At 37.4% G+C, this 19,893-nt stretch overlaps 1 protein-coding gene across 1 annotated transcript in view; it reads left to right on the top strand.

Moving 5' to 3' along the window:
- LOC136883265 (terminal uridylyltransferase Tailor) overlaps positions 1-19,893 on the top strand; it is a 136,056-nt gene that overhangs the window by 21,933 nt on the left and 94,230 nt on the right. The window lies entirely within an intron of this gene.

A 19,893-nucleotide genomic window follows, 5' to 3' on the forward strand; every position in this document is an offset into this window, starting at 1 on the left:
ATCACTGTCAATATCATCGTTGTAAATGATGTCCAGTGCTTCAGCAAGGGAAAACCTGCTCCTAAAACAATAAAGCAAAATATACGTCTTACCGAGTATAAACGCCTAGCGTTACCATATGTTAAACTTAATATTCGGAAGCCATAACTTCACATTTCTTTAGTAAAATCATTTGTAACGGTCATAGAATGTATATTACACTATACAAATAAGTATAATACCAAAAAATAATCAATGTAATAATTATAAGCTTATAAAAATGCACTTACTCGAAGCAGATGTCTATTTTTGCTGCACATTTAGTGATAGCAATATTTGAACTGTCTATGTTATTATTGTAACAAACACGTCAATGAGCGCTACATTGTCTTAAGCGCGGTTCCCTTACAGAGCGATAAGCAGTGGTACCAATCCTCCAGCACAACTGTTGAAAGTACAGTAACAGCTTTAATATTGTGTTACATGTGTTACCACATGGTAACGCTAGGCGTTAATGGGTTAATTCAATTTTACTTGTAATTATAAGATGCTTCAACCTTGCCTACCTTTAACGTTGCTAATAGCCATTGTTTTTGTTCTGGGAATACTCAACTACAACACAAGTTTTCTCCATGTATGTACATACAGTCAAATATTTTGCCTGCCTCATAACCGAACCAAGAATTATCAACATCATCATCACGCCAACAAGAAGAGCTCAATCATCGTATTCTGTTGGAACTATCACATGTGTTTAACATCCTTATCTTAATTTTAATAGAACCAAACATTTGTGCCACGAACCTACTACGCTGGCATAGCAGGGGGAGAGGTGATAGTCCCACGTGGCGCGTCCCAGGTGGTGGATAGGGGGGTCCTAACTGGCTTGCCGGCAGACTTCAGGGAAATAAAATACCTCTCGCGGACCAAACACACTTCCCCCTTGTGGGTGGGGGATGCACATGAAGAATACACCCACTATATCCCCTGCCTGTCGTAAGAGGCAACTAAAAGGGGCGACCAAGTGGTGATTGTCATGGAACCATGAAACTATTTGTGATTAGTACCACCACGTGGAGAACATCGTAGGTCGCTTTTAATTGTGCGTAGTAACCCTATGCCAGGTACCAAATAAGTTCGTGATTAGTAGCACAAAGGAGCACCATGCGGTCGGCTTTTGCAGTACCTGTGATTAGTACCACCATATGAGCAGGACCATGTGATGATAGCTACCATGGTTCTGCCTTACCTACGATTAGTATCCACTATATGAAGAACACCACGGGGTAGTGCAGGTCCCTGTGGTTAGTACTCTTATGTGATGAACACCATAGTTTTGCGTTGCCTGTAAGTGGCGCCACAAAGTGAGAATAACCATAGGTCTGTATTATATGTTGAATTTCATAACCTGTGAGTAGTACCATAATGTGTGGAATACCGCGAGTCTCTGCTACTTTAGATTATTACCACAACATGACAAATACCATGGTTTTACTTTCCTAGCGATAAGTACCGTTATGAGGGGCCAAAGACTTGGATTTTGGACCCCCTTTAGACTGCAAGCATCATCGATTCAGTGTTATGCTGTAGCAGCAGTCCCTTGGTCAAAAATTCTATTCTTTTACGTCAGTTTCTGTGGGTTGCATCCACTGATTGTTTTAAATTCATGTCCATCCATTCATTCTTCGTCCTCACGTTTTAATTCTGGTCAGTGGAGACTTCTGGACATTTAATTTGTCATTCAATTTCGTCTCATTTCGTGCCTTTAGGGGCCGATGACCTCGATGTTAGGCCCCTTTAAACAACAAGCATCATCATCAAACATTTGTGCTCCAGCATTTTAAGAACATTCTCCAAATTTTATCATACATTTTAACTGACATATTTGGTAACCCAAATCGTATTTTAATGTGTATTTGTTTTTGTCTATTTTACTTATTCTTACAATTATTTCAGCTGATGATATCCACCAAGAAGAACAAAACATGTCCCAACATTTGTTAATTGCTAATTACACACAAAAAAAATTGTCAGTATTGTAAAGGTGGCACTTTTGACTGTACCTTTTGAAAAGTGATCTTAGAGGATCGAATTAAGAAAGACAAGCCTACCTACATGGCATTTGTAGATCAAGGAAAGGCATTCCATAATATTGATTAGACCCAGCTAATTGAGATTCTGAACGTGATTCGGATCAGATATTTATAATCTACAATCTGTACAAAAATGAGTCTGCAGTGGTAAAAAATGAAGGGCATGAGAAAGCAGAAGCAATCCAGAAAGGAGTGAGGCAATCCTGCAGTTTGTCCCCTTTCCTTTTCACTATTTACATAGAACAGGGAATAATGGAAAACAAGGAGGACTTTGGAAAAGCAGTCGCAATCCAAGGAGAGGAAATCAAAACTCTTGAGATTTGCTGATGATATTGTTATTCTTTATGAAGATCTGAGGAAATTGCTGAATGGTATGGACACAGTCTTGGAGGAGGAGTATGAGATGAAAATAAATAAAACTAAAACAAAGACAATGGAATATAGTCAAATGAAGTTTTAAAGGAAGTAGATGAATATTATTTATGAGGTATATTTTGGGCTTATGCTGTGTATTGCTAAAATCTTACGTAGGTACAATGTACAAACTGTTTTTGGAACATCAATTAAGATTAGGCAACTCCTGCGACCAACTAAGGATAGTTTGCCTAAATTGCAACAACCTGGTACCTACAGAGTTCCCTGTACTTGTGGCAAGGTTTATATTGGGCAGACTTCGTAAACCATGTGTACTCACATCAAAGAACATACCAGATGTATCGGACTCAACGAACCTGATAAATCAGCCGTTGCTGATCATGCCTTAACACCTGGTCATGATGTCTTGTTCCAAGAAGTGGATGTTCTTGTCCGTATAAAGCAATATCGCCCAAGAATTATCAGGGGGATGGTTGAAATACATAAACACCCAGATAATTTCAACCGCGATACAGGTTACAACGTTAGTGAATCACGGCTACCAATTATCAGAACCGTTAGAGGGTAATGCTTTGCTGTTGCCATTCGTTAGATCTAGCATGGGGCTAAAATGGCGTCCCTTTTACATCTTAGGCACCATTTCAGGTTCCTTGTTGCTTTCTCCTAGCAACCTTTATACGTCATTTCATTTCTCTATTGTCTCCTGATGAAGAAAGACAAGGTTCCTTTCAAAACGCATAGTGTGTGTTTACAATTAATTACATGGCATAAGCCCTCTGCGAACCATGTGACCTTGCCGCGGTGGGGAGGCTTGCGTGTCCCAGTGATGCAGTGCAACCATATCGGATGGGTATCTGTTGAGAGACCAGACTAACGAATGGTTCATCGAAAGGGGGGTAGCAGCCTTTCGGTAGTTGCAAGGGCGGCAGTCTAGATGATTTACTGATACGGCCTTGTAATAATACTCAACATGGCTTAGCTGGGTTGATACTGCTACACGGCTGAAAGCAACGGGAAACTACAGCCGTAACTACCTCCAGAGGACATGCGGCTCTCTCTATATGAATGATGTACTGATGATGGCTTCCTCCCGGGTAAAATATTCCGGAGGTAAACTAGTCCCCCATTCGGATCTCCGGGTGGGGACTACACAAGAGTGGGCGATCATCAGGAAGATGGATACTGACATTCTGCGAGTCGGAGCGTGGAATGTTAGAAGTTTGAATCATTGTGGTAGGTTAGAAAATCTGAAAAGAGAGATGGATAGGCTAAAGTTAGATGTAGTTGGTATAAGTGAAGTACGTTGGCAGGAAGAACAAGGATTTTTGGTCAGGTGACTACCGAATTATCAACACAAAATCGAACAGGGGAAATGCAGGAGTTGGTTTAATAATGAATAAGAAAATAGAGCAGCGGGTAAGCTACTACGACCAGCATAGTGAAAGAATTATTGTCGTCAAGATAGACACCAAACCAATGCCCACCACAATAGTGCAGGTCTATATGCCTACTAGTTCAGCGGATGATGAAGAAATCGAAAGAATATATGAGGAGATAGAAGTTAATACAATATGTAAAAGGTGACGAGAATCTAATTGTGATGGGAGACTGGAATGCAGTGGTAGGCCAAGGAAGAGAAGGTAGTACAGTAGGAGAATTTGGATTGGGACAAAGGAAAGAAAGAGGAAGTCGGCTGGTTGAATTCTGCACTGATCATATTAGTCCTTGCCAATACTTGGTTCAAACCCCACAAACGACGGCTGTATACGTGGACGAAACCTGGAGACACTGGAAGGTATCAAATAGACTTCATTATGATTAGGCAGAGATTCAGAAACAAGGTGTTGGATTCCAAAACTTCCCAGGAGCAGACGTGGACTCTGACCACAACTTATTGGTCATGAAATGCCATCTGAAGTTGAAGAAATTGAAGAAAGGGAAGAATGCAAAAAGATGGGATCTAGACAAGTTGAAAGAAAAGAGCATGAGCGATTATTTCAAGGAACATGTTGCACAAGGACTAAATGAAAAGGCTGAAGGAAACACTTTAGAGGAAGAGTGGAGAGTCATGAAAAGTGAAGTCAGTAGGGCTGCTGAAGAAATGTTAGAAAGAAAGAAAAGATCAACTAAGAATCAGTCGATAACTCAGGAGATACTAGACGTGATTGATGAACGATGAAAATACAAGAATGCTAGAAATGAAGAGGGCAGAAAAGATTACAGGCGATTAAAGAATCAAGTGCATAGTAGCTAAGGAAGAATGGCTGAAGGAGAAGTGCAAGGATATCGAAGGTTGTATGGTCCTAGGAAAGGTTGATGCTGCATACAGAAAAATCAAGGAAACATTTGGAGAAAGGAAATCTAGGTGTATGAATATTAAGAGCTCAGATGGAAAGCCAATTCTAGGGAAAGAAGAAAAAGCAGAAAGATGGCAGGAACATATCCAACAGTTGTATCAAGGTGAAGATATAGATAATTTGGTTCTGGAACAAGAGAAGGCTGTTGATGCTGATGAAATGCAAGACCCAGTTTTGAGGTCAGAGTTTGACAGAGCTGTGAGTGTCCTAAATAAGAACAAAGCACCTGGAATTGATGACATTCCCTTTGAATTACTGACTTCCTTAGGAGAAACCAGCATGGCAAGGTTATTTCATTTAGTGTGCAAGATATGAGACAGGAGAAGTACCATCCGATTTTCGGCAGAATGTTGGTATACCTATTCCCAAGAAAGCCGATGCCGACGGGTGTGAAAACTACCGCACCATTAGTTTAGTATCTCATGTCTGCAAAATTTTAACACGTATTATTTACAGAAGAATGGAAAAACAAGTTGAAACTGAGTTGGGAGAAGATCAATTTGGCTTCAGAAGAAATGTAGGAACACGTGAAGCAATCCTGACTTTACGTCTGATCTTAGAGGATCGAATCAAGAAGGACAAGCCCACGTACATGGCATTCGTAGATCTGGAAAAGGCATTCGATAATGTTGATTGGACCAAGCTATTTATGATTCTGAAGATGTTAGGGATCAGATACCGAGAACAAAGAATTATCTACAATCTGTATAAAAATCAGTCTGCAGAGATAAGAATCGAGGGCTTTGAAAAAGAAGCAGCAATCCAGAAAGGAGTGAGGCAAGGCTGCAGTTTGTCTCCTCTCCTTTTCAGTGTTTACATAGAACAGGCAGTAAAGGAAATCAAAGAGGAATTTGGAAAGGGAATCAGAATCCAAGGAGAGGAAAACAAAACCTCGAGATTTGCCGATGATATTGTTGTTTTATCTGAGACTGCAGAAGATCTCGAAGCTGCTGAATGGTATAGACGAAGTCTTGGATAAGGACTACAAGATGAAAATAAATAAATCTAAAACAAAAGTAATGGAGTGCAGTCGAACGAAGGCAGGTGGTGCAGGAAATATTAGATTAGGAAATGAAGTCTTAAACGAAATAGATTAATATTGTTTCTTGGGTAGTAAAATAACTAATGATGGCAGAAGTAAGGAGGACACAAAATGCAGATTAGCACAAGCAAGGAAGAGCTTTCTTATGAAAAGAAATTTGCTCACTTCAAACATTGATATAGGAATTAGAAAGATGTTTTTGAAGACTTTGTGTGGAGCGTGGCATTGTATGGAAGTGAAACATGGATGATAACTAGCTCAGAAAGAAAGAGAATAGAAGCTTTTGAAATGTGGTGTTACAGAAGAATGCTGAAGGTGAGATGGATAGATCGAATCACGAATGAAGAGATACTGAATCGAATTGGTGAGAGGAGATCGATTTGGCTAAATTTGACGAGAAGAAGAGATAGAATGATAGGACACATCTTAAGACACCCAGGACTTGTTCAGTTGGTTTGTGAAGGAAGTGTATGTGGTAAGAACGGTAGGGGTAGACCAAGGTATGAATATGACAAGCAGATTAGAGCAAATGTAGGATGCAATAGTTACGTAGAAATGAAAAGGTTAGCACAGGATAGGGTGGCAGTGAGAGTTGCATCAAACCAGTCTATGGACTGATGACTCAAACAACAACAACAACAACAAGCCCAAATTATACCTCATGAATAGTTACATGGGCCGTGAAAGTCTAAGTGATAATATTAGATGAATATTGTTACTTGGGTAGTAGAATAACTAATGATGGCAGAAATGAGGAGGACATATAATGCAGACTAGCACAAGCAATGAAGGCCTTTCTTAAGAAAAGGAATTTGCTCGCTTCAAACATTGATATTTGAATTAGACATTTTTGAAGACTTTTGTCTGGAGCTTCGCAATGTATGGAAGTGAAACATGGATGATAACCATCTCGGAAAGGAAGAGAATAGAAACTTTAGAAATGTGGGGTTACAGAAGAATGCTAACTGTGAGATGGATATATCAAATTGCAAATTAAGAGATACTGCATTGAATTGGTGAGGGTAGAACGATTTGGCAAAATTTGACCAGAAGAAGGGACAGAATGATAGGCATATCTTAAAACACCCAGGGCTTGTTCAGTTCATTATTGAGGGAAGTGTAGGCAGTATAAATGGCAGGGGTAGACCAAGGTATGAATGTGACAAACAGATTAGAGTAGATGTAAGATGTAGTGGTTACATAGAAATGAAAAGGCTAGGATAAGGTGACATGGAGAGCTGCATCAAACAAGTCTATGGACTGATGTCCCAAATGACAACCACCTTCTGACGACACTATTTTACTGGTAGAAACAGATAATCACAGGGACACTGCACCTTACTGACAACATAACGATCTCATCAATATCCCACCAACAGCAAATTTCTGACACTTTTCTGCGCTTGCCAATGAGGTAATGACTTCAATCTATTGACATAAAACGAAGTTTGTAGGGGTGAATTTACAAATTTCAGTTGATATGCAAAGTTAGCGGTATTCTTATTTTGCATCGAGATGTATGAAGTGTTTGATATGTAAGGGGCATTTCATATATAGTGGCATTACTCTACAAGACAATCACAAAAGAAAAGTGATATTAACCAATCATGATTAAAATTTCTGACCCTGCTGGGAATCGAACCCGGGACCCCTGTGACCAAAGGCCAGCATGCTAACCATTTAGCCATGGAGCCGGATAGAATATGGGGTAATTAGAACATTACCATATGTAGGAAAATACAAAATTGAGAGGGTAATTAGAAAAAACTCTTGCAACAATTAACACTATAATGTGTAGGAATGCAGAAATATCATTACTTACTTTTTGGTATTCATATGATAATGTTCTAGTTACCCCATGTTCTAATTACCCCTGGTTGCCCTACTTCACTGTGTAGAGCGGCCACATGAACTACGATATTGGCTGTGTGAATTACTAGACTTCGTTTGGAGTATAGCCAAGCAACAGTCATCGTGTGTTGTGATGGTCAGCAGCTTATCTGCATGCAGCTGTTGTGTATGAAGGGACTGAGGTGCAAGCAAAAGTGAAAGGTGGAACCTTTCAACAAGGATTATTGCTTGTTCATGAAAAGGCTGCACAGGTGTAAACTTGCTGTAAGAGACTTGTAAATAGACAGCAATTGAGGAGCGTGTTTTTCAAAAGCCGATAAATGCTCAACTCCTCAAAAATCAGTTTGCAGTTACATATTGTCCTCCTTCTACCATCTAGGTAATTTGCCCCAGACTAGTCAGCTGCTCCCAGGGGTGCTCAGTTCAAAAAAAATTGCCCTAAAATTACATACATCCTGGATTTGATGGGGAACATATAACTTCATATGGACATGGCGAGGTCAACTAAAAATCTACAAATAAAGCAAGGCAAAGCATGACGTCAGTTTTTGGAGGAAATCTGTTTATTAACATAAACAAGAAAGTATAAAAAAAGCAAAAGTATCAAATGATCCAAATTTTTACATGACTCAATTTTTCCTTCAGCTTGATAAAGTCCATCTTGAGAATCAGAAATTTATTACAAATGTACAATGTATGCCGACACACATACTTAACATATCAAATCAAATCTTTAAGTTTCATTAATTTTACACCTTGGGCTTGCATGCTCACACCACGCTCCTGGCTTTACTTTTTGTTAACACTTCGAACTGTAGATGAGTACGTTCCCCTTTTCTGCACACTTGACATTGCGTGGGGGTCCCTAACCTTAAGAAAAGGCATGATTTAATGCGCAAAATGGGGAGAGAAAAACTAATCTAACTGTACAAAATATAACATGCTGAGTGGTAAAACATCCTACGCACAAATATATACACCCCGAATCATGAGCAATCTTATGAGCACAACAAACAATGTGGATCGGAACCACACAAAATCAAAATCACGTAAATGGCAAATATACACATTCAAAGAAACAAAAACATGTCATATTTTCCAGGGCTCGCCAAGAAAAGCATGCGGCATTCACAGATCTTTCATTCACTCAAAGCCTCGATGGAAAGCATAAGGAAACAAATTACACTTTAAGCAACAGTTCCTATTCAGCGTTGGTTCCTGAAATAAATTACATGACACAAATTTTAAAAAATAACAGAGTAGGGTTTAACTTTCAACACATAATTCAACGTTGTATCCTGAAAAAGATTATATGACACAAAATATTACTCAACGCGGTTATATCCTGAAAGAAAATCCAAATTAAACATCGCAGTTAAAAAAATAATCTACGGCAACAGGTAGTGACATGGACAAAAACCCAATAAAATCATCACGAAGTGTAGGCCGCTCAAATAAAACTCTCCTCGGTAGACAAACATATCACCCTCGCCAGCACACGGCGGAATGACTCAAAGCGGAGATTCACTTCTCCCAAAATAACGCAGCAAACATCAAACCACAGGGTCCAACCCTTTACACACGCTGCTCAACAGTCTACCCGAGGCAAGTCACACAATCAAGAAGAATGCAGGCCTTTCAGATGAGGAATGCGTCCTCTTACTCAGAATCACACTAAATAATATCTCATGTCCTAAAGTTGCTGAATCTGGAAAAGTATATAAAATGACGTTGTCTAACATACGCTTGCATGAAAAGAAACAAGACCGCGCTGGTCACAAATCAAAGCACTCACGCTCAAAGTTAAACATGAATAATAAAGTAGCCAACTCTGTAATAAATATGATAAACTGAAACTAAGAAATTGCCACATTGACAATCGATCATGTATGAACATCAGAAAGTTTCTGAAATATCTCAATCCTACAACTCGAGAAACTCGCATTGATAATAATAAAATAATAATAATAAATTTTAAAGAAAATTGATTCTAATATTCAGAACTCGTAATACGAAACTGCGTTCCCGGAACTCATGAATCAATTACTAATTTACAATCTTGATATAAAAAATAGTCGTGAAGATGACGCTATCAAAATTTGTGGATCTAAACTCCACCGTCTCACACACACTCATTCACACATCTTGCAATAAATCCCAGAAAATGTGACGGCATATTTCCGTACACTTTGAGCTCCCGTTAATAATACTTTAATCTAGTCCTTCCTGACTTTAATCCTTATTTATGTTTACACTTAAGCCCCGAGACGTATACTGTGTCTCAGACATCAAAGCAAAACAAATGAAAAATATATACAAGGCTAAAATAAGAAACTGACTCGTAAAAGAAATGACTAACTACTCAGCTAAATAAATCAGAATAAAATGTAAGAAAGCAAGCTGTGACGTTATGCAAATGGTCCACATTTACGTTACAATTATATTTACATTATCAAGCTTCCTAACATTTACTCTAAATAGGACGCTGTCCTTCCAAACAAAGCAAAAATTTACTGTAATTAAATATTAAAACTAACCTATCCCCTTTTGCAACATTAACACACGTTCACACTCGCACAATTAAATTGAAAATTCTGTACTCGTTGACTTATAGCCGCCAGCCAAACATCATTCCATCATTTACGAACTGTTAATGGTGAATTGTGTGGCTCTTACAGAGAAGCCTGTCTACGTTTGCAACTGTTGGAAAATGACGCTCATTGGGATCAAACTCTCAATGATGCTGTAATTTCTTCCCAACCTCATCAAATACGAACATTGTTTTCTATAATTATATCAACATGCTGCCCATCAAAACCAATTGATTTATGGATCAAATACAAAGATGATATGTGTGATGATTTCTAGCATCAAATGCGCATCACAACAGGAAATCCAAATTTACAAATCAGTGAAGAAATGTACAATGAGGCATGGATATCAATTGAGAACATGTGCTTTATGATGTCAAATAAAATATTATCTCAATTAGGCATCACCCGATGCACAACACTTTTAATCAAGAGTTGCAACATGAAAACCAACAACAAAAGTATGTATTTGATACTCTAATGAAAGTTGTAAATGATGGAACTGGAGGGATTTACTTTTTGGATGCTCCCGGGGGTACAGGAAAAACTTTCTTAATTTCATTTATTTTAGCAACAATTCACTCACACAGTGAAATTGCACTCGCACTTGCTTCATCAGGCATTGCAGCTACATTGTTGAAAGGCAGTCAAAGAGCCCATTCAGCGCTAAAATTGCCGTTGAATATGCAAAGCAATGAAACTCCGACCTGCAACATATCGAAGAACTCTGCAATGGCAAAGGTTTTTGCAGCAATGTAAATTGATAGTGTGGGATGAATGCACCATGGCACATAAAAAGTCTTCGGAGGCATTAGACTGAACCATGCTAGATCTGCGGGACAATCAAAACCGAGTTGGTGGAGCGATCATTTTGTTAGCAGAAGATTTTCGTCAAACATTGCCAGTGATTCCATGGTCAATGCCAGCTGATGAACTTAATGCATGTTTAAAGTCATCGCTTTTGTGGAAACACATCAAGATACTAAATTTAACCCAGAATATGCGTGTCAAGTTGCAAAATGATCCATCTGGAGAGATATTTTCAAAACAACTAATTGACATTGGTAATGGCAAATTCCCTTCAGACGTTCTGACTGGCTGCATTACTTCTCCTGACAATTTTTGTCAGTTTACTGAATCCAAAACCAAACTCATTCAAGAGGTGTTCCCAAACATTGCTCAAAATTACAGAGATCATATTTGGTTGAGCGAAACGAGCTATATTGGCTGCCAAAAACATGGATGTAAATAAATTAAATTTAAAAATTCTAAATGAAATTGCCGGTGAATTGAGGACGTACAAATCTATTGATTCCACTACTAACCAAGATGATTTCATCAACTATCCACCTGAATTTTTTAACTCGCTGGATTTTCCAGGATTGCCGCCTCACATTCTTCAATTAAAGGTCGGATCAGTGGTCATAATGTTGCGAAATATCAACCAACCGCGTCTTTGTAATGGCACACGGCTAGCGATGAAACCATTACTGAACAACGTGATCGAAGCAACCATTCTAACGGGGAAATCTAAAGTTGAAGTCATTTTTATACCATGCATCCCTATGATTCCGACTACATGCCATTTGAATTTAAACGACTCCAGTTTCCAGTGCGGCTTGCTTTTGCTATGACCATAAATAAATCCCAGGGGCAGTCATTGAGTGTTAGCAGCATTAATCTTGAAAACCCATGTTTCTCGCATGGCCAATTGTATGTTGCCTGTTCCCATATTGGAAAACCATCAACTTTGTTTATGCACCAGGTAATCAAACAAAAATATATCGTGTTCCTTAAAGCTTTACAATGAAAAATATCTTCATAGTGTTGAATTTAATTAGCGTTTTCTATGATAGTTATTTCCTGCGAAGAAAGAGGAGTAAGTTTTGCCACATTATCTCCACGCCATCAACTTATCAAATTACTTGATTTACAATGGGAGATAATTATGGCTCTGTGAGGAATTTGAAGACCTGCTGAACAGTTCCCATCTACATTACAGTCAATCAGGGTAATTTCTGGGTAGTTATATGCGTGACCTATTTAAGCATTTCCTTATTCACAATCAAGATATTAATATTGCGGGTAATAAAAGCACATTTTTCCAGTAGTTTGTTAGTAACTTTTGGTAGCAGTAGAAAATTAACTCATTTCATGTTGATGATGTAGTCATTTGCATTATTCTGATTTGGCGTGCAGTACAGACTGAATTTGAGTTTGTTCCATTGTCATTTATTTTTGACAGAACAACGTCTGTCGGGTCAGCTAGTACTTAATAAAAATTAAATATTCTTTGTGCATTTGAATAAATTACTGATTAATTAAATGAGCACTTCCATAAGGGCTCAATATCCAGCTTATTGCCATGCATGACCTGTTGAACCAGTTTTGTGAAACCTGATATGTGCTGCAGTTATGAGGTGTTGAAATCTACAGATTTTTGCAAAACTCTATATTTGCTCTCAGCCAGTTAAATCAAAAGTCGAAAAACACCAACAATGCTTTGCTTCTGAGAGACCTGAAGGGAAAATAACAATGGAGGACGTCATTGTCAGAGGTAATCTGAAAAAGAAAAGAAAGTAAGAACTCTGGGCAAACACTTTCTGCCAGAAACAATAGGAATTTGTTTTTCACACAACAATAACTATTATTATTATTATTATTATTATTATTATTATTATTATTATTATTATTATTATTATTATTATTATTATTATTATTCATTTCAGACCAGCTTTGTCAGGGAGAAGTTTGCATTAAAAGGGTAAGCTATTAAATGATAAAATGGAGGTTAATACAAGTGATTGTATGCAGATGACATAATTGTTTATAGGGAAATAAATAACATTGAGGATTGTTCAGAATTACAAAGGGACCTTGAGAGTATCCAAGAATGGGTTGAAGAAAATAATATGAAGGTTAATGGAGGCAAATCAACTGTTACAACTTTTACAAACGGGAGCTTTAAAACTGAATTTGAATATACTTCGGATGAGATAGTTATCCCAAAAGATGGCAAGTGCTAATACTTAGGTGTGAGATTTGAAAGTAATTTGCACTGGAAGGGTCATGTGGATGACATTGTTGGGAAAGCATACAGATCGTTACATGTCATAATGAGGCTACTTAAAGGATGCAACAAAGAATTAAAAGAAAAAAGTTACTTAAGTATGGATCGTCCATTATTGGAATATGCAAACAGTGTTTGGGATCCTCACCAAGAATACCTAATAAAAGAAATAGTGTCCAGAGGAAAGCGGCAAGATTTGTAACAGGGGATTTCAGGAGAAAAAGGAACTTGGGTGGGAAACTTTAAGTAAGAGAAGGGAGAAAACTAGACTTATAGGATTATATAGAGCCTATACAGGGAAGGGCGTGAAGGAGTGGAACAGTTTGCCAGGGGTAGTGTGTGATCCTTCTCCAAAATCTGTACAGATATTCAAGAAGAGAATAAACAGCAACAGGGAAAATAAATGAAATGTTAGAGGGCATTTGACCAGTGCAGGCTATTGTAAATAAAAAATGTGTGTGAAAAAATTAATTCCATCCCCTGGTCCATGGAGTTTGGAAAGCCAAAGTAGGGGACTGCCTGTAGGGGTGAAATACAGTGGGGACTTCGAGGGCTCTGGGACCGCTACGGTAGCTGTGAAGGCCCTTCAGGAACTCTGAAAAGTGGTGGCAAAAGGGGCTCTGGTTAAGACGCAGCAGGTCATTATGCTACTTAGGTTCCAAAATGGTAAAAAAAAAAAAAAAAAAAAGTAAATAAATGCAATGTAAATTTTAATCTTGTACCAGTTGCATAGTATTATTTGAAGTATTCCGCATACTGTATATCGGTTAAAAATGATTGTAAGTATAGGAGATATTATAAGTAGAATTTTGTAAACAATATATATTTATTAAGGATGATCTGTTTGTTTAATAGAAAAAATTGTTAGCGTAAATTGTATATTATTTTATTCTAGAAAAAAAATTCTTCTCTTGTTAATTTAAAAAATTTAGTGCTTGACAATAATGTATTTTAGTAAAGAGATTTTGATTTGATTCAGAAAATGATATACAGGTAACTGAATGCACAGGCGGTAGGAAGTCCAGGTCGAAAGTGAAAGCACCCAAGAAGTCTAACAAGAACAAGAAAATGCCAGCTATTGTCTGTTCACATGAGCTACCAGACTTACCAGTCAGTTGTATCCTAGTATTATAGTATATCATTGTATTTCTATGCACTTGGAATGTGTATATCAACAAAAATGTTGTATTTCAGCAATGTTTGTTGCTATTTTGCACTTCCATTTTTTCAAACATTTATGGAAATTTAATGATACCAAAATGTTATATTGCATTATACTATTGAATTGCTATTCAAAATATATTAACAAAACTTTTTATCTTCCATCCTTGCATTTATTGACTTCTCAAAAAACTTGGAAACGTCCCTCTATTCTGGTGTAAAGAATGACAAATTTAGAAAAGTCAGACACATATTGGAAACGTGCTTACATACACAGTGCAAATTTTATATTATCTAGTTTACATAATGAGTATTTAATTATGATATTTGAAAAAAAGGCATTTCTCCAGCAATTTACTTTTTATACATTTATCGACTTTTGTAAAAAACGCTCCTCAGTTAGTGGAGTCTGGTCATTCATGGTTGAGTAGAATTATGCTTAATAGGTCAATCCTAGAATTAAATTAGAATGAAAAACAGACAGTATTTTATTCGTAATAATGTTGGAATGAACTTTTTGCCAAATGATAATATGTAAGGGGCTAAGTAATTTGCTGTATACCTACTATTTGTAACACTTGTATCAGGAACGCTTATATTTACGCTGTGTGTCATCTTGCTGTGACTGACTCATAGCAGTGCATTACCAGTTAGTACCTGTACTCCATACTGTTCACGCAATGAACTCAATTACCTTTACACATTCTTCTTCTTAAGACGTCGTCTCCAAACAAAGGTAGACAATCCACACGGCCAGCTCTGATCTTGACGTTGCAGCCATGCCATGTGAATTTATTGGAATATCTCTCAGGATCTTTAATGCAGTGGTTTCCCATTGCCTTCTGCATCCTAATGCCGTTGACCAAACTGGTTCCTCCGCCTTTTGGAACAATTTCTTGTCCCCAGGACAATAGAGTACCCTTACCCATACTCGCTCATCCACTCTCAAAGAGACTGTTGGCACTTGGTATAGGGCTGGGATGGCGAACCTATGACGCGTGTCACCGAACACAATTTTGGTGACACGCCACCTGAAGTTTTTAAATACATTGTTTACTACAGACTATACATATCTCGTGCATCGCATAGTCATAGTGTAACAAATAAATATAGAAAATCTGGCCCTCAATCAGTCAGTGAGTGAAATTTGACTTGTGTGAAGTAGCCAGTAGCGGGTAATTATTCTTTGTGTATAACTGTTTATTGAATGTGTTTTGTATACGGACTTCACAAACATGTTTTCGGTTCTGAAATAAAACCCAGACCGGATTCTTCAAGACTAGTGGACTAGGAAATTCGGAGTGATAGCAAGAAATAATAAAGCTTTGTGTTCCCTGTGTTCAAGAACAGTTGTATCCTGCACGTTTAATGTAAAGCGCCATTTTAAGAAGAATCATTCAATGTTCGTTACATGCCAGATGAAGAAAGGAGAGAGCTCGTTTCACAAAAAATTGAACAAAACACAAAACAACCTAGTTGTTTTGTATCAGTTTTCAGGCCAAGGAATTAATGCAGCTGTTCCCATCTGTCTCACTGCACAGTACAGCATAGGAAACCGCTTTGACGGTGAGTTTGTGAAAGAGACTTTCATATTGACGTCCGACACATTATTTGAAGAATTTCCTAGCAAACAACAAATAATAGAATTAAAGAAATGCCAGCCAGCAGAAATACTGTCAAGCATAGAATAATAAGGATGAGTGAAGGTATTTCGGAGCAATTATTGAAAGCTGATTCGATTCAAATGTCTCCCAGATATATTCAGTATGTCTTGATGAAAGCACGTATGTGACCTTACAAGCAAGGATAGCTGTTTTTGTCCAATTTCCTTGTTGTAGGGAGGAATTACTTAAAGGGAAAGATATAATGAATGAAGTGAAGCAAGAACTTATATTAAAAATGGGGTTTGACTTAAAGAATATTGTATCTGGGATAACTGATACTGCCCCAAGTATGGTGAGTATTCATAATGGGTTTGTGAAATTTCTTAAAGAAAAAAATAAACACCCTATTTTACAGTTTCATGATATGTTAAACCAGGAAGCCCTATGTGTGAAAGAGGTATGCAATCATGTGATAGACTGCTCTTGGGGTAACCAAAAATGTGAACTTCATACCTGCAAGTGCTCTAAATAATCGCCAGTTCTCGAAAATTTACACTTAGTGGAATCTTTCTATGGCGTACTTGAACAATAACGTTCGCTTGCTGGTCGTGGGAAAGTAGTTTAGAGGCTTGTTGAGCTCTTGGACGAAATTCACTTCTTCATGATAGAGCAGGACGAATTCCCAAAATACACGGACCCTATTTGGCTGTGTGTTTGAATATTTATCCCTGATTTTACAGCCGTATACAATGATATAAATAAGGAATTGCAAGGAAAGAGGGCATACTGCAGATAGATTGTTTGAGATCATAAAATCATTCCGGAGAAAACCTTTTTGATTTTGAAACAAAGACATTGAAGAACTTTCCTTAACTTAAAGTACAAATTGAGTTGATGTCAAATTTTTCAGATCAATTAACTTTTGAAGACACAAAGAAGCATGTGGACGTCTCAGAAAATTCAAAACAAATAATTTCCAAGCTATTTTCCCAATTTTGACATTTGGAGAAAACATTACGTATTTTTGTGGTTTCTCTTCCGATATCCTGATGTTAATTCAGCTTCTGAACTCCTTTCTCTTGTTGATCACATCTCCTGTAAGTCTGCATCTCTCTTGACCTGATCATGAGGGACATTAAGGTCATTTTTATTGGCCATTTAGAGATGGAGGTGATTGAATTTGAAGAAAGCAGTACATGGGTGAACAAATTTGTACAACTTGGTGAAGCATTGGTGAAAATCGAGTGTGCTGCTGATGGTGAATACTCTCTCCAGAAACCAGAAAACTTAATATTTGAACAGCCTCCCACAAAAGTTTTCGGTCATGAAGAAACTTGGTACAGCGCTACTTACTTTGTATGGGTCATCGTACGCCTGCGAGCAGCTATTTTCTACAATGAACTTGGTGAAGTCAACTGTTATAAACAGTCTTGTTTCAGACCTAAATGCTTCTTGTATGTTGCTGAAGACAAAATGTTACGAACCTAACATAAATGACATGGCTACTAAGATTCAGCAAGAAGTTTCACGCTAAATGTAAGAACGATATTTCACTTAAAGTCCATTGGCAATATTAGTATTTTTTTATTGTTATATTTAATGACGAATTGTGTTACAATGGGGTCTTATTATTCTCAAAACTTACTTGTTAAAAACATTATTTTTGATAAATTTGCAAAATACGACCACGGAGCAGGGAATCAAATGTATTTTCAAGATATAATAAATAAATAAATAATTAGGGAAGGAGGTGGGTTTAGCCAGTCCTTAAAGAAAAATAACAAGTGGCACGGTAAACAGTTGAGAATAATAAACCAGACTTAGAGTGGCACACTACCTGGAAAAGGTTCGCCATCCCTGGTATAGGGGATCTCCTTATACCGGGAGATAATCGGTCCCTTCATTCATTAGCCGCCTACATATAAAATATCATTTTTATATGCAGTCGTTGCCCCCTCTCTACTGCGGGGAGGTGGATGTCAGGATTTCACCGTCATTGAAACAAGGACCAAATGGCATTTCCTTGTTTCTCTGGTTCTTTACACATTACTCGTATATTTTTGCAATATATTTCATTGTGAATGCTGTCTCGTTTAATTCAAGAACTTCCACATGCACTGGGAAGAATGTATATACAGTCGAAACCGGTTATAATGACTCCGAAGGGACCGCCAATTAACGGTCGTTATAGGTGGTAGTCGTATAAACCAATCTTTTTTTGTTATTGCTAAAAATCTCATATCTGTATGGTTTAGGCAGTACAATTACATGGTTAATTAACAGAATAAAGTGAAAATTTCAAGAAAATATGAGTGAAATAAGTCCTGTATTTGTAATACAGTATTTGTGGACTGGGGCTGAGAGGATTTTTCGTCTAATGCTTACACAGTATGAACCATAACCTCCTGATTTTGTGTCGATAGCTCTACCAGTTGAGCTATGGTAGCCTAGGTCATATTTGTTGTGGTTGAAAGGATCTAAGCTACAGGTTGCTGCCACCATACTGCAGAATGCGTGCAAGTTGCCCGTTGTGGGCCAAGTCAATGAATATCAAATTTCCACGTCCGCATTTTAATCAAAATAGACTTTCAACATATTAGGTCATGTTACATACATATAGTATGTATTGAAGAGATATTAATTACAAAACAGAAATGGCCAACCATAACATGACCTAATAGGTTGAAAGTCTATTTCGATTACAATGCAGTCGTGAAAATTCAATATTCATGTTAGATGTCATTCAATTCATCTTGGGGTTCTACACATATATGACAGAAACAAGATCAAGTAATGAACTTTCAACAAAATTGATGCAAAAAATGTTAGGACATGTACACAATAAATGGCTTCAGAATTTTTGAAAATGCATTTGAAAAATTAGAGTGGCTTGTCAGAATTCCATAAAGTCCAGAATAACCAAATCAAGCACAGAAAGGTCTTATGTGGAGGGTTTCAAGGTTATGGTGGCCGAGCATTGTGTGGCAAATTCCACATTGCTGGGGCCCCAGCCAAGCACATCTGATGGTCTTTAAGATGAGTAAATTGATTTGCAATTCAGAAATGTAATCAATAAAATTTCGAACCCATATTAACTAAGTACTTTATTTTAACAATACCCATCACCCTGTACATTTTCCACATCAAAACTTGCGGCCAAAACCCTGACACAGTCCTGTTTGAATTTTTTCACTAGAACATATAAGGTGTTCTATTTTTTTGCACGTTTGAAATATGGGAACACTGTAATGAAAATATAAAATAGTAAATGTCTTTATCTCCTTTCTGATGTAAGTTATAGTTGATAATGGCTGAAAATAAATTCTTCCTTGTGATTTTGTTCCTTCTGCATTTTTTTTCCTGTCATTCATATTTTGAGCAGCATACAAGTATGTTTTAGCATGGTGTGAAGACTGCTGGATCCACGTTATAAGAGTCATGCATAGAGGAACAAGAAGAAATATTTTCCAACATTCCCCAAAAATTGCCTGTGTAAATATTATTTAGATACAAAGCAGGTGTTATTACTGGGATATTTCATGATGATGTTGATCAGGGTGATGGTGGATGTGCTTCTCAGAAAAGTTTCCATCATTCACAATTGAGTCAGTGCTTTGGTTGTAACCATACCATGAGAACATTAACCATTTAAATCTGTTTCCTTAAAGACTAACATTTTTGTCTTTTGTATGGCGATTTTAAAATGAATTTTTGAAGCGAGAAACATGTTAAAAGCAGATCTTAGAAAATGATATTTTGTCTTTAAATAA

This window comes from Anabrus simplex, chromosome 11 (genome assembly GCF_040414725.1).
Source record: "Anabrus simplex isolate iqAnaSimp1 chromosome 11, ASM4041472v1, whole genome shotgun sequence".
NCBI lineage: Eukaryota > Metazoa > Arthropoda > Insecta > Orthoptera > Tettigoniidae > Anabrus > Anabrus simplex.